Raw genomic sequence first — 15,000 nt, forward strand, 5'->3', positions numbered from 1 at the left:
AGATCACTAGAATCGCTGTCAAATTCCAACAGAGTCGTAAATCCGAACGAATACGACAAAATCAGGTCTCCTTGAAGGCATTCGACACCGCTAAACGCAACCTCTCTCTCTGGAAGGGTCGTTCTGCTGTATAACCGTCTCCACAGCCACATACGCTTACAAAAATCATATTAGGTTCCCTCAGGTAAAAATCCCTCTCTCTCTCTCTCCTCTCTCTCTCTCTCATTGGGTTTTCATTTCTCGCGATTATTTCCTTGCAGGGTGGTGAAGCTCTCTGTGATAAAGATTCATCTCTCTCCTCTCTCTCTCTGATAAAGATTATTCTCTCTCTCTCTCTCTAGCAGTGGCGTCACATAGCCCCAAGGAATCCCAACACGCAGGCAAGCAGCTCAAACAAGCAAGAATTCGACAAAACAAAGTGTGACTAACTCGGATGAATTATTCCGTAATCCTTCCGACGTTTTCTTCTTCTTGAATTTGAGTCTACGACACACAGACGTGTGAATTCTCACTCAACCTAGACCTTGTACGAAAAACCCAGTTCCTTTTTCGTCGCAGACTTGGGCTTCCTTATAAGTCAAAATGACGACAGTTCGTCTGAATAAAGTTCGGGATTGGGTTGCAAGTCACTTTCGGACGGAAGGAGAGAGAGAGACTTATTAGTTTGTATTCTGCCCCTCGGCTAGTCTCGGCATTCGTTTCAAAGAAAGGCTGGGGCAGAATACGAAATGGTGTCCCTGAATGTTAAAAAAGGCTACGTGGATTGGTCATACAGTAGTGTAGTTTTTTTTTTTTTTTTTTTTTTTTTTTTCATCACAGAATATACAGAAACGATATTCCTAATGAATGTTTCTATAAGTCAATGAACTGACAAGCAGCCGAGTATACGTAAGCCTAATTTTATTCTTATAGATTTAGAGATCCAGTGACAATTCTCCTATGCACACTGATACTGACGAGAAAACGTACAAGGACCCGCCAGAGAGGGAATCATCCCTGTGGAAGGCTGTACATAAAACCAAACAAAGTGAACACACACACACACACACAGGCAAACCCACATACACACATCAGTCCTGTCAATATGAGACAAATGAGAGGAAAGAAACTTTTATTGTTTCAGAAGCAGATTTAGCAATTTGTCATCTAAATATATGAGGATTGGATGACGTATCCATGAAAGAACAAAATAACAAAATAAATAAGTCTTCCCTTCGAATTACTGAACGTTTCAGAGCTGCATTCAAGATTAAAACTTGTAGACTCAGCGAGTGTGTCAGTAGGCGGTTGACGAACGGAGAGGAGGCTGAATAACCAGCTAAAAGAAGTAAATAACTAATGAAGGCAGTGAGGCAGCACCTTGAGGAACGCCATTAGATATGTGAAAGAGGAAAACATCTTTCCGTCAATGACTAGAAGGTAATTAGCGGGAAGTCAGACTTTGTCAAATAACTTTCAAGATATTAAAACTGATCACCAGAAGCTCCCATCAAAATGTGACATCCGAGGACGATTACGAATTCAAGGTCTGAGAAAGAGAGAGAGAGAGAGAGAGAGAGAGAGAGAGAGAGCGATTTCCGTTTTGAAAGAGCCTTGCCCACAGTCATAAGGGACCAGCGAAGAAGGAGGATGTACTTGGATACCATCATTTCTCCTTTCCTCGTGATTGGGCGCACATCGAGATTCAGGATGGCATCCTTAGTTGGTTGAATGACACCAGAGGGTAGTCAAGGTCATGCAATATGTAAACAAGGCCGTGCCTTTGGTCCTATCCAGGTTGAGTGCGGGAATCAGAAGAAACTAAGGAAAACGTCAAACGTACGAGAAAGGTCGTCACCAAATTCCTGAAGGTAGCTTTTAGGACTAGTGGTCAGGGGAAAGCGTCCTTTTCAGTCTTCAAGGACGCAGGAACTCTGTGTCAGAGTGTGCTTGCAAGAGGCAATGAACGGAAGCAGGAGAAAGTCATTTCTTCGCTAGAGAAGCAAGCTATAAAGCTTCAGCATAACTAAGAATAACAGAAGGTTCTTTGCGGCGTCCCTCAGGCCAGTAGCTGCAACCCCTTCCAGTCATTTTACTATAACTCCGTTCATATTCTCTTTCCTCCATTTAACTTTTCTCAATCCTCTCCTAACAAGTGTTTCAACATTATTTTCAGAGCTAAATGACCTCTTAGGTCCCAGCGATTGGCCTTTGGCCTAAATCTTATATTCCAATTCCTAGAATGACTGGGCAGTTTGCATATTTCATCTTAAATATCAGCAGTCTTATCATCATATGGAAAATACATACAAAGGAGTTTTCCACAAAATCATGTAGATTCATTTGTTGTATTTTTTAAATAATCTTCCTTTCATTTTTTAACTCCAGAACTTCGTTTATTATTAAATGGTTTTCCATTCCTGGAACACTGAGCATCTATACTCAGAAGTGGGAACCGAGTGTCTTAGAGGTTAAGCTTACATGGGAGGACATCACAAACTATACATGTATTTCTCTTAGTTGCTTATGAACGTGCGAAAATACTGTTAACAAAGTCGTCAATAACTTTTTATTTTCCCCGAAAATATTCAATTCAACAAGAGGAAAACATTTATGAAGATCCTTCCCCACCCACCAAACCCCCGAAAATATTTGATTTAGCAAAACGAAAGATTACCAAGACCATTTTTCTACGAAAATATAAAATTCGACAAAAGCGGAAGATTTCGAAGGACCTTTCTACGAAAGCTTTAAATTCAACAACTGCAAAAAAATTATCAAGACCATTTTTTTTCTACGCAAAATATTAAATTCAACAAAAGTACAAGAGTTATCAAGAACAATTTTTTCTATACGCCCCCCCCCAAAAATCAATAATCTAACAAAAGCAAAAAATAATCAAGATAATTATTTCCACTAAAATATTAAATTTAACACAAAATTAATTATAAAGAAAAATTCAACAAAAGCCAAAAAATTATCAATACTATTTTTCCACGAAGACAAGAAGAAATTTAACAAAATGAAAAAATTATCAAATCAATTTTCCAACGTAAACAAGATATTTGATAAAATCAGAAAAAAAAATCAATATTTTTCAAACCAAAAAAAACAAAAAATATCAATACAATTTTTCAACGCAGTCAAAAAATTAACAAAAGCAAATTAAAATTATCAATACCATTATTCTCCGAAAACATTAAAGTAAACAAAAGCATGACACCCATTTCATGCATAAATGAATACCAATTTGCACGAAAGTTTTGGCAAATAGAATTTGAATACTGACGAAATCCAAAATTTCAAAGTGGACAAAAAAAAGGAAAAAAAAAGTGTCAGATTTTTCAGTATACAAGATAAGGAGCCTCTTCAATTAATCTAACACAAATATAGTGCCCAAGTAATCTATCTATTTTGATAAGTTAATTGATGAGATACAACTTGACATGATTACCCAGCATTACGTAAGTCGTGATTCACCGATTCTTTTGCCATAAATGAGGTTAAGTTTTGGGAAGCATCAGAATGAACAAGCGTTATAACAAATCAGTAGACAAGGCATGATATGGTCCGTTGGTCTAATAAAAATTGCTTTATCAAACCAGGTTTATGTAAGAATGGGCCTTTTCTTCTATAAGTGCGGTTTAAATAACGCTGGTTTACTTAAACAGGTTTTATGCCAGACGGGCCTTCTGCTTTTGAGTGAGGTCAAGTCTAATAAGAGAGGGCTTACGAGACCTTTTCAATCTTCAAGTTTTATGTGGGAACTCATTTCAATCGAAAAGATAAAAGGCCTTTGATAACGATAAGTTTCAACTGATTTCGGTGCTTACGAGATAGCTGGACATTGTTTTTTACAAGGTTAACGAACTGATACCGATTATCGCAAAGTCACAGTGACCGATATCTGAAATATTTTCACCTTCATGGTTTTTGTTTAAAAAAGTGCATTAGACCAAACCGTCTTATTTACGTACAGTGAATATTTTGTTTATAAAAGTGCATTCGACCAAACCGTCTTATTTACTCGATAAATTAAAGGTTATGTATATAAAAGCGCATTTGACTAAACGATGTTATTTACCTCGACTGTGAGATATTTTTAAAAAAAAGCGCATTCGACTAACTGTCTCATTTACCTCGACAATGAATGTTTTGTTTACAAAAGCGCATTCGACCAACCGTCTTATTTACCTCGACAGTGAAATTTTTGTTTAAAAAGCGCATTCGATCAAAGCATCTTATTTACCTCGAAAATGAATTGTTTTTTATACAAAAGTGCATTCGACCAAAACGTCTTATTTACCTTGACAGTGAGATTTTTGTTTAAAAAAATGCATTCAGCCAACTGTCTTCTTTACCTCGACATTGAAATGTTTTGTATACAAAACTGCATTCGATAAAATTGTCTTAAATGTTTTGTAAACAAAAGTGGAATCAACCAACCAAACGGTCTTATTTACCTCGACAGTGAAGTATTTTGTTTACAAAGGCGCATTCGACCAAACTGTCTTATTTACCTCGACAATAAGATACGCCAGCACCCAACCTTCCCCCCCCCACCCCCCACCCCCCAGTACGCCGCACTGGTTACAGAGTCATCTTTATTCTTCCGAATTCGCCTGTTTTCGTCTGAAAGCTCTCGCATTCCACCTCCCGGGAAAAGGCTCCTCTCTCTTTTCAAGACACAAGTCTCCAATTGCGTATGTACAAGACTCGGTATCGCCCTTATCAGTGTACAAGACCCTGTGAGTAAGGACGGTCGTCCATTTACGAGCTCCAGGAGGACGCCCTGTGACCATTGCTCGATAGGTTTCTGGAAAAGCAGCCTCTGGGAGAATAATTGGAGATTGAGTCTAGCTGCTTCTTCGTCTTCTTCTTCGTGCGTGGAGTGACTAGTTCGTCCGTGTCCGTGAACCGCTTCTTCTTCTTCTTCTTCTTGGGCTGTATGGACCAGTTCGGTGTCGAATAACAGGTACGGTAAAAACCGCTCTTGACTTCTCTATCTAAGAGTCGATCAGTGATCGTCTCAGTTTCGATTGGAAAGTGTGTCTGGTTGTGTTACGTGTGAACTGATCTTTTGGCAAAGGCTGATTTTACTCAGTTTAATGTCGTGATCGTGGTTGTATTTTTGGGGGGTTGGGTAAAGAGTCTATTTAAAATCCTTTGCTATATGCTCCAATCTGCAGGAATTACAGGTCAGTTGCGCTTGCCTCTAAGCTATTGTTAAATTTTTTGCCTATAGCTCCAATCTGTAGGAATTACAGGTCAGTTGCGCTTGCCTCTAAGCTTTTGTTTAAGTGGTCTCTGGCTGATTAACGTCTATAAGTTATTCAACGATTCTGGCAAAAATGGCTAAAATCTTTATCAATCTTGGGGTTTCATTTTGTCTGGTAAACCCCACGATTGTCCAACCAGATTACAGTCCCAGGCTTGAGTTAAAATTCACATTTTTACCTGCGCAATTTATCGTAATTTTCTGGTCTCTGTTCCATGTAGGTTAAGTTTTCTACACTGTAATAATAATCATCAACATTCTTTTTCACTTTTACTTAGAAATGGCTTATTTCATTCAAGATGTTATTAGTGGCCTGGACGATATTCATTCCCTTGAGGGTAAAACTGAATTATAGTAAAAGGAAAAATTGAAAATGTAAAACGGTACCTTTTATTTTTGTTGATATCTTATTATCTTTGTGAAAGATCCCATTAAAAGTTGCAGTCATGACGCCTCACACGGTACACTGTAGGCATTACTGAAAGGTTATTTGCGGTGTCCCGCTAGGCTCCTCGTTGAACCCAATTTTATTTTATTATTTTTTTTTTTTGAAACCTTCTACTCTAATCTCCATTCCCACTTCCCATCTCCAATCTTGCTGTCCAACCACTAAACTTTCCTCTCTTTTTTCACTGTATTAAAAGCTGAATGGCTTGAAAGTGCCCCAGTACTTGTGTTACAGTAAAATTTTATATAAAAAGAAAAAAAAAAATACGTTTGGCGTATAAGGCGGGAAGAGGCATTTGATCTGATTGTTCTACTGGGCGTCGTTGGGGGTGCATTAGGATTCTGGTTGTGAATGCACAAGGGAATGATTTACATTCTCTCTCTCTCTCTCTCTCTCTCTCTCTCTCTCTCTCACGAACAACTACTAATTCTGCTGTAAGATGATACGCGGTTTTGTGATTCTGAAGGTGGACCTTCCCTGGCAAGTTGATTAGATTATAGCAGAAAAGGTTCTTGAGTTTATATATATATATATATATATATATATATATATATATATATATATATATATATATATATATATATATAATATATATATATATCCTTAAGAGAACTGCTTTTATTCTTCTTCAATAAAACATTGTAAAAGAGAGCACAAGCAGATACCTAAACCATTAAACCATTTCCCAGAAAGCTCGAGATCCCCTTGACACCTATATTAAAAAAAATCGGTCATTTTTGACCGATTAGAATTATATCAATCACAGTTTGAGTAGGAGACGTCGCAGATTGTTTATGAAGGTACATAGTGCTGCGAGGTCATATGTGACTAAAGCAGGTTTTTTGTTAAGGAAACTGACAAAAATAATTTTTTCAGACAAAATAATTTTTTTCAAACTTCAAGGACTGGAGAAGTAGAACCCTATTCCTCCTGCGTTTGATTTGTTGAAGTGGAGGAATGCTTTATTATTATTATTATTATTATCATTATTATTATTAATTCAGAAAATGAACCCATTCATTTAAAACAAGAACACCAAAAGGAGCCATTGACTTGAAGTTCATCCTTCCAAAAGAGTATGGCGTTCACTAGAAGGTAATAGAACTTGCAGAAAAAAGATATCCCACATTAAATATACAAATTAACAAATAAAAAAAAACTAAATAAATCATTAAATTTCAAGGAGAAACTGTAATAGGGTACTAATTCATTGCAAATCCGCTCGAACTTATGAAGTTCCAATTGCAGAGAGAGAGAGAGAGAGAGAGAGAGAGAGAGAGAGAGAGAGAATGTAAACAATACATCTTCTTTCTCATGTCGTCGTTACAGTTGGTCTTGACGTGTCTTGTTACTTATCGTGAAAAGCACGTATAAATCTTATTGTTTTTCTTGTAATTAATGAATTTTAACGTTACATCTTACATGCATAATCACATTGTTGTTTTGAAACAGGGAGAGAAGACCATTAAAATGGCTGCCATGACTAAATTGCTTTGAGTTTCAGCTGACGATAAATTAAAGACTTGTGGAGTTTGTGTGAGCGAAGAAAATCAGTTGAACTTGTTAAAATTAAAAGAGGGAGACATAAAGAAATCATGATCATAAGAAAATCGCGACAGAACACAAAGGCTGTTCCCCAAAATTTCGCTCAGAGGAAATCTTTGTAGAAGTAGGTCTATAGGTCTAGGCCTTCCCGCTCAAGAAAAAAAAAAAAAAAAAAAAAGTTTCGTTTCTCGGAAGACCACCCAGGGCGCACCGCCCTCCCCCAAGCGATGAGACGCACCTCGAGAGAAGGCAGGAGGAACTGGACGACCTTCGAGGACACCAAATGCCGGAGGAAGTCCTACGCCTGCCCAGAGGAGTCACTTCCTATACCTCTCCCCTTGCCGGTCTACCCGCCTCCGAAGCCGATCGCCCGCCCTCCGCCTCCGAAGACGGTCTTCCGCCCCGTGGGCCCCGGTCTCCGAGCTAACGCCAGAGGCTACAGGCCTCGACGGCTCCTGTGAACCTCCTGCCGACGACGCGGAGGTCCCGTCAACGCCCCCCGTCAGGAATCATCAGGTCAGAGGCGGCTTCGTTCCTTCGGCGGCCTTGTCCCCAACGCCGGAGGAATCTTCCGGCTGTGTCTCGCCATCGCCGAGTTATAGGTCTAACGACTTCCACCCACACCTGCAGCAGATTCCAGCCACGCCAGAGGCCTCGCCCAAGCTCAGCAGTTTCGCCGCCCTTCAGGGGCGCCCTCAGGAAGAGAAGCAAACGCGAAACCAGCAGCAACTGCTGCAGCCAGTAGAAAACCACATTACCTCCTCTCACTGCGTTAGACATCACTCAACAGCTCACGTCGATACCAACCGCCGCCACCACCACCACCAGCAGTAGCGTCAGCAGCAGCAGCAGCAGCAGCAGCAGTAGTAGTAGTACCAGTCTCCCCCCGACGCCTCCAACCCATCACCACCAGCTGCCCCCGACGCCCACGTCCCTCTCACGGTCCGATACCCCGACGTCCTTAGGGACGTGCCCGCGGACGCCGACATCAATCAGGGCGGCTCCGTGGCAGCCTCTGCCACCGACAGCATCCCTCACTCACAAAGTTCCTTCCTCTCCCACAGTAGCTGCCGCCGCCGCTCCTGTCGGGGCAACAACGGCACCTCATCCTCCTCTTCCTCCACCTCGTTCCGCGGCGGCGTCGCCTTCTGCAGGATCTGCCTACCCTCCAACCACGCCCCACCCTTCGTCCCCACCTTGCGTCGTCTGGAGGTCCCAGACGCCGCTGACGTCGCGTCGTATTCGTCGCTGTCGTCGTCGGTCGAACAAGGTGAGTGGAGTAGCTATTAGACCGGCTTCTTCGTCGACGTATAGGTCTAAAGGTCACGATTCAATTTCTCTCTCTCTCTCTCTCTCTCTCTCTCTCTCTCTCTCTCTCTCTCTCTCCTGAAGGAGTTGACTGACCTCCTTCAGCACTTCTTCAATAGAACGTCTCCATTTTCTTGATCTTTCGTTAAATATTAATTTGTAAATAATATTAATCTTAGATTATTGATTTTTATACCGTAACCAAGGGTTTGGTTCCCCCCAAAAAACGGCTGGAATGATCCACCAGGTAAGAAATCGTCTAATCTGGAGACCTCAGACGTCATTGAAAGATCGATCAACAAGCAAACCTGTTCCCCTCTCTCTCTCTCTCTGACATTTTCTATTTTTTTCTTCTAAAAGTCCAGGTTTGGAAAACCCTTAAATAATCTAGTGATATACCTTGCTAGTCTCTCTCTCTCTCTCTCTCTCTCTCTCTCTCTCTCTCTGACTCTCTCTCTCTAAAATCTGACATTTTCTATTTCTTTCTAAGTCCAGATTTGGAAAACCCCTCAATCAATAATCTATGACGCACCTGGCTAGATTCTCTCTCTCTCTCTCTCTCTCTCTCTCTCTCTCTCTCTCTCTCTCTCTGAAATTTTCGATTTTTTTTTAAATCTAGTTTTGGAAAAATCCTAAATAATCTAGTGACATATCTTGCTAGACTCTCTCTCTCTCTCTCTGATATTTTCTATTTTTTTTTTTCTAAAAGTCCAGGTTTGGAAAATCCCTAAATAATCTTAGAAACACACCTAGCGTTTTCTCACCAGGTGACGTGATGGCACAGAACACCTGTGATTATTTATTTTTTTTATTCATTTTTTTTTTTGCACATTAAACCGTCCTTCCTTCACAAAGAAACAGTTGCTTCAGTTGCAATAATCGTTGGCTTGAGTTGAAACATTTCAATATGAAAATTCATCCACGAGAAAATTGATCGTATTTAATTTGTTTTATTTCACAGAAAAACAGAAAATGTATCATATTTAATTCATTTATTTTATTTAGAAAAACAAAGAGTCTGTTCAAACTTTGCAGTCGTTGTTGGGTTAAGTTGAAATATATTTAAAATATAAATGTTAAATTATACGTAATTTTGATATCTAGTCGTATTCGTGATAAATAAAAAAAACATTAAAGTAAAAAATGTCTAGGCTATCATTGTTTGGTTTATATTGGCATATGTCAATTGGAAAATGAATTGCGTCTGAATTGTATTCATTATTTGCAATGAGAAACAAAAGCAACCTTCTCAATATTTTAAAAATGCAGACTTTACTTTCAAAGGATTTGATACACTTGCGCGCGCACTCTCTTTCTCTCTCTCTCTCTCTCTCTCTCTCTCTCTCTCTCTCTCTCGTAAGAAAATTCATAAAACATTACACACACACACACACACACAAACATGCACTCTCTCTCTCTCTCTCTCTCTCTCTCTCTCTCTCTCTCTCACACAGACACGCTCACGTAGGAATAGTAATAAAACATTACACTCTCTCTCTCTCTCTCTCTCTCTCTCTCTCTCAGACACGCTCACGTAGGAATAGTAATAAAACATTACACTCTCTCTTCTCTCACACACATAAGATATTGATAAAACATTACACATACACACACACACACACGCATAAGAAAATTCATAAAATAGTACACACACACATACACACACCTTCAAAGAAAAAAAAATCGCGTAATCCACAGACCAAAACATTCATCTGAGTTCTATTCAACTTAAATTAGCGGCGGTATATCCTTTATGGCTGTTGCATGACAAGCAATAAATGAACTGTCTCCAATTCAAGGCTGATTTTGTCTTATAGATATAATCAATTTTATAGAAAGAAATCATTCATAATGAGAGGTTTTATCCCAAGTCACATATCAAATATTAGAAGATCAAATTATCTTTATTCCGTAAAATACTTCAATTCTATTTTAAGGTGTATAAAACAGGCATTTAGACATTATTGAAGTGTCCTGAACTTAAAAGCAATTCACATATATGTGGATGCTATTACTCTTGTAAACATTGGATCCAAATGGGGGCATTTTTTGAAATAATTCTCTAGCAGAGATTCGAACCCATGACGTAGGTTCGAACTCCTGTATAGAAGGGCTCGAATTCCCTCGTATATTGTCAGTTTTATCAGTTCTGGGTCAATATCTACAGGAATGAGCCATTAAAAAGTATAAATAAATCAATTTAACATGTCCTAGTCGACAAATAATGAATCAAAATTCAAATATCTGCCTAAATATTAAAAAATTAAGCCACTGGAAAGTTTACAAAGATTTAATTCTTGATGTTTGGTTGGGTAAAGTAGAAAGCAGAATTATTAACGAGAATCCCTACAAATGCCAACGGAAGTCGTTGAGCAACGAGAAACATTACTCAAGACGAGAAGGCTGTTAAGTCTCATGGGTACCTGAGGTTGACTACCTTTCAACGGCGGTTGTAAGACGAGTGATGTGTCTCTCTCGTTTGCCAAAGAGATATCCAGTGACAGCATCACATGGCTCGGGAGTGTGTCTGTGCATGTGATCCATATTTATACTCTCTCTCTCTCCTCTCTCTCATCTCTCTCTCTCTCTCTCTCTCTCTTCATCTATCGTATTGCAGTCTCCTAAACAGTCACCGTTTAAAAGGCTCTCTATCTCTCACTCTCATACTACCGAATAGTGAATGTTTACAAGGTATATATACATACACACACACACACACACACACACACACACATATATATATATATATATATATATATATAATATACATATATATATATATATATATATATATATATATATATATATATATATATATATATATATATATATATAAACCTAGTTCAGGAATTCCACGGGCGTTAACGGATACACCCCACTAGACTTAGCAAGCCTCGCGTGCCTATAGTCTCACGAAGAAGAAGAAGAAAAAGAAGAAGAAGAAGCAGAACGCCACACCCAGTCTGGAAGTGTGACTGACCTCCTGAGGTCACGAGAGAGAGAGAGAGAAACCTGTTCCCATGTGTCCCGTAGCAAGCAAATTCCTCTTCTCTTCTTCTCTCTTCGTCTTCTTCTTCTTCTTCTTCTTCTTCTGGTTTTGTCGTCACCGAAACCCTCTGCATTCCGAATAATGTCCAGCCTGTTGAATCTGTGTTGCTAGTTTATTTCCCTATCTTAAGGAACTTATTAATCTTCTCAAAGGACGTACGAGTCATTAATGGACTATGTTTCTGTATTATGATGCGGGAGCGTTGTCAAAATTTAGCAAAAATTTGGTAAGATTTTGGAAATTTTATAGAATTATTCCTTTATTTATTTATTTTTTCATTGATACCTGCTTTCTGAATAACGCCTATTCTTCCAGCTCTGCGATGGGAGTTTTATTTTAAGCCTTTTCTAAAGAAAGTTGAAATGTTAAGCTTTCGTTTTCAAAGCTGAAATTTTTCCAAAGCTGAAAGTTTTTAAATTGAAATCTTTAAAAGCTGAAGTTGTTCCATAGCTGAAGTTTTCAAAGTTGAAGTTTTAAAAGCTGAGTTTTTCCAAAGCTTTAGTTTCCAAAGTGAAGGTTTTAAAAGCTGAAGTTTTCAAAACTGAAGTTTTTAAAAGCTTAAGTTTTTCCAGAGCTGAAGTTTTCAAAGCTGAAGTTTTCCAAAGCTTTAGTTTTTCCAAAGCTGAAGTTTACAAATCTGAAGTTTTTAAAAAGCCAAAATTTTCAAAGCTGAAGTTTTCCAATCTGAAATTTTTAAAAGCCAAAGTTTTCAATGCTGAAGTTTTTAAAGCACTAAAGTTTTCAAAGCTGAAGCTTAGCTGAATTTTATAAGCTGGAGTTTTTAAAGTAAAAGCTGAAGTTATCATCATTAACTGTTTAACAGTTTTTCCTCAACACAGTAGTCAAGATAATGTTAAAATGAACAATTCCCTGAATCGAATAAAAAAATTCGTGACTCCATGAATTTTAAGATTCCGCCCACGTAAACAATGAAGACTGCCATGTTGTCCTTAATTTTGTCGTTCAGTTTATGCACAAATGCTATTTGCACAGTGATAGCTCAGTGCATAAACTTAGTATAAAACGAAGGAAAAGATAGATCTTCGCTGCTGATGTGGGCCGAATCATAAAACTCCTTGACTCACAAAAACAATAATATTCCTGAACCGGTTTCCAAAAAGCCCTTCAACTCAGAATTCATTTTACTAGTCAACGAATTGTTAATTTTAGTTCGTATTATCTTGAACTGAATTGAATCTGAATATGGAATTTAGGCCAAAGGCCAACACTGGGACCTATGAAGTCATTCAGCGCTGAAGCGGAAACTGACAGTAAAAAGTTTGAAAGGTGAAACAGGAGGAAAACCTCAAAGAACCTTCAGTGATGCTTACAGTGCACCGCATGAGGTGCATTATGGGCACTACCCCCCTCCACCCCCTCCCCCGCCGTATTATCTTGGCTACTGTGATGGGAAAATTTTAAGACCGTAAATGATGATAATAACTTCAGTTGAAAAATACTCAGCTTATAAAATCACTTTTAAAAAACTTCAGCTTTAAACTTCAGTTTTTAAAACCTCCAGTTTTAAACAACTCCAGCTTATAAATTCAGCTTTTAAAACTTCAGTTTTAAACACTTCAGCTTTTAAAAACCCCAGTTTTAACATTTCAGCTTTTAAAAACTCCAGTTTTAGAAAATCCTGTTTTTTGATTAGCTTTAAAAACTTCTGCTTTAAAAACTTCATGTTTGAAAAACTTCAGCTTAAAAACTTCAGCTTAAAATTCTCAATTTATAAAATGTAAGCTTAAAAACTACTGCTTAAAATCTCAATTTATAAAAACTTCAGCTTAAAAACTTCACCTTATGAATTCAGCTTTGAAAATTTCAGCTTTTTAAAACAAAACCTCCAGCTTAAAAATTTAAATTTTCAAAACTTCCGCTTACACATGGTTAAGTAGTTGGCTTTAAAAAACTTCAGCTTAAAACATTTTCAGCTTTAAAAACTTCATCTTTTAAATATATCAGCTTAAACACTTCAGATGTTAAAATTTAGCTTTTAAAAACTTCAAATTTTTAAAAATATCAGCTTAAAAATTTCAGCTTTGAAAAACATCAGTTTTTAATAATTTAAGCTTAAAAGCTTCAGCTATTAAAACTCAAGCTTAAAAATTTTAGCTTTATTTAAAAAACTTTAGCCAGCACATGGCTAAGTAGTTATTGGTCATGAAGAAAGTGAAACAATATTAAGTCACTTATAAGTGACCTTCGCTTCGTAAAACATTGCAGTCATGCGCGCAATTTTTGCAATAGCGCTTTTCCGATTGCTTGCGTTATTGTGCAATGTTGCTGGATATTAACTCATATATATATATATATATATATATATATATATATTTTATATATATATATATATATTATATATATATATATATATATATTTGACATTTAGCCATTTCCCACAACAAAAAGCTCTCACTAACAGCGCTATGAAACAACTTACTCTACAATACGGCATTTCCTGGTCGTTCTATAAATCCTTCTTCCATGATTCCAGTTTCGTTGAATGGAAACAATTCAGTTTCTTTCCATGCGCTTCCTGGACGTATCAAGATTCCGGTTTTATGGAATTCAATTCAATCCTTTTCCATATAAACTTCCTGGACGTATCAAGGCTTTCATGAATCCAGTTTTATGGAACGAATTCCATTCGGCTCCTTCCCATGCACTTCCTGGAAGTATCAAGGCTTTCATGATTCCAGTTTTATGGAACGAATTCAATTCAACTCCTGTCCATACACTTCCAGGCCTCATCAAGGCTTTTATGATTCAGTTTTATGGAACGGATTCCATTCAGTTCCGTTCTATGCACTACCTGGACGTATCGCCCTCTTCCAGGATTCCAAGTTTCATGGAACGAATTTCAGTTCAGCTCCTGGACCTATAACCCTTCCATGATTCCTGTTTCATGGCACGAATTCAATTCAGCTCCTGACGCATAAACCTTCCATGATTCCTGTTTCATGGCACGAATTCAATTCAGCTCCTGGACGCATAAACCCTTCCATGATTCCTGTTTTATGGAATGGAAACCATTAACCTCCGTTCCAAAACCAAGCAGAAGTCGGTGCTCGAGAGATAAGTCCTTCCCAGAGAGGCGTTTGTCGCACATTGTTTACAAAAACCGCCTGAACGTTTCTCGTTTAAAACGGCCCTCCGGTGTGTGTCTGCGCATGAAGATGAGGTATCTGGCATCCCAGATACTCCAGGCAAACGTGAGGTATCTGTATCTCTAGATAAACAGGCTTCCAGGGAGTATTTGGTGAGAAACATCGGCATCTGTTTACCTTGTTGCAACTTGGCGCAATCTGAGTGAAACTTGCGCGACTGTTTTGCGCATTCCTTGTTTAACTGTTGCGCGTTCCTGGAATGACTGCCTCCAAGGGAAGTTGTGCT

The 15,000-nt window shown here is 38.3% G+C and overlaps 1 pseudogene; it reads left to right on the forward strand.

Moving 5' to 3' along the window:
- The first annotated feature begins 3,425 nt into the window (after positions 1 to 3,425).
- The window catches only part of LOC135213332 (solute carrier family 49 member 4 homolog), a 113,930-nt pseudogene continuing 102,355 nt past the window's right edge, over positions 3,426 to 15,000 (forward strand).

The sequence above is a fragment of the Macrobrachium nipponense genome, chromosome 42 (assembly GCF_015104395.2).
Source record: "Macrobrachium nipponense isolate FS-2020 chromosome 42, ASM1510439v2, whole genome shotgun sequence".
NCBI lineage: Eukaryota > Metazoa > Arthropoda > Malacostraca > Decapoda > Palaemonidae > Macrobrachium > Macrobrachium nipponense.